Below are 1,817 nucleotides of genomic sequence, written 5' to 3' on the forward strand. Positions count from 1 at the left end.
TACATTTATGTATGACTATGCACTTGCTTGTCTACAGAGCAGATGGAAGTGCTAAATATTCAACATATGCCCAACATGGAAATTAATGTGAACCTTTTTGATCAGTTACCACCACCATCAGCCAGCGATGATTTATCAGCCAACAAACTACACATTTATTACTATTGTTTACCTTCAGATAAACTAGTGAACCGTCAGGAGTTATCATCACGCCTTAGTTTATGAATTTGCAAATGCATAAATGCTTATGACGTGCAAGCATATCACACGCCCATACGTATACTTGAATGAAAATGGGCCTAACCTCACCTGAGGCCTAGTTTCACTCACATGAATACTTCTCCAGATTCGATGTTAATTAACACAGAGTGACAGGTGACCAAAAGGGTCTCAGTTTATGTGATGCATGTCCATTATTCTCATAAGCTCATATTCAATATCATAATTAGGCCTTTTGGAAATAATTGGACTTCTCGTTAATGTTTCATGCACAAGACTTTGGCGGATGCCCCTGAAAGTAATACTCAGCAGACTATAGGAGGCACATCGATGATTCCAGATAAGAAAATGTTCTTCTGATAAACAGATTATAACATTATCCCACTGATTTTAATTTAGATATAAATAATAAATATGCATAAAGATAGGAGCAATCATGTGTGAAGAATTAGGAGATTGATGTCTATTACCAGCCACTATTAGGGAATTTTGTATGTTTCATTGTAGTTTTATATTATTTTCATAAGGTCACATGGCTCTCCTTAAACATCAGATAGGCTACATAATATTGATCCAATGTTATTAATAATTCCATTTTGGATTTCCTAAATGATCCAAATTATCATAACGATGACTTGACTATTCCACGCAACAGTTCACATCCTTCGGAAGACATATGACTGTGTCACTCCTTGCTAAAATAAATATGATGGTGACCCAAAAATGTCAATAATGCACCAAAATGTTCAGCACATTTAGTCAGACACCAGTAATGTGATACTTAAGACAGGAAATACATTGTGAGTTCACAGGGTGTTTTAGAATTCCGTGAGAGTTCTCAAACTCTTTGATGAAGTCGGATCCCCAAATGATTCCAGACAACATCTGTCCCTTCACTTTCCATTCCAGATAGTGTAACAAGCATATGGAATCTGTCTGAAGTTATTGTATTCTCTGAGAATACAATCCCAAAGCTTCCTACAAACCACCTTTATCTTAATGGACTGTTAATCCTTCGGGCATTAAAGGTTCTCGTTCTAGAACCAATACTATGATAATGATAACATCTCTCACAAAGTGGATACATTCAAAACTACTTTTTGGAAGTATATTTTGAACTTGTCAGTGCTGTGTAACTGCATTTTCAATTACATAAAAGTTATGTTTTTGTGAAAATTTTTCACTTTGCATTTATATTCACATTTATACGTGAAGATAAACACAAAAAGTGAACTATGCAAAAATAATTTCCTATTTCCTATGGTGTACCAAGTCTTTAGCCATTCGATAGATTTGTATGATGAACAGAAGTTTGTACAGTATTTTACAAAGTGGCATAAGCAGACTGTACCAATTCGGTTACACTTTACTTGAAGGGGTGTGCATAAGACTGACATGACACCTTCATAATCATGACACGATACCTACATAATCATGACATGACACATGTCCTGAATATGAAGGGTTTTTATGCATGTTTATGACAACTGTCATTAAGTGTCATTCGCTCAGTTATGTAATTTTTAATGCAAAGATGACATTGTTTGAGATGTCTTTGTTATGGGCTATGGTTAAGGGTAAGGGTAGGGGTAGGGTTA

Source organism: Sinocyclocheilus grahami, unplaced genomic scaffold (genome assembly GCF_001515645.1).
Source record: "Sinocyclocheilus grahami isolate Dianchi unplaced genomic scaffold, SAMN03320097.WGS_v1.1 scaffold51.1, whole genome shotgun sequence".
NCBI lineage: Eukaryota > Metazoa > Chordata > Actinopteri > Cypriniformes > Cyprinidae > Sinocyclocheilus > Sinocyclocheilus grahami.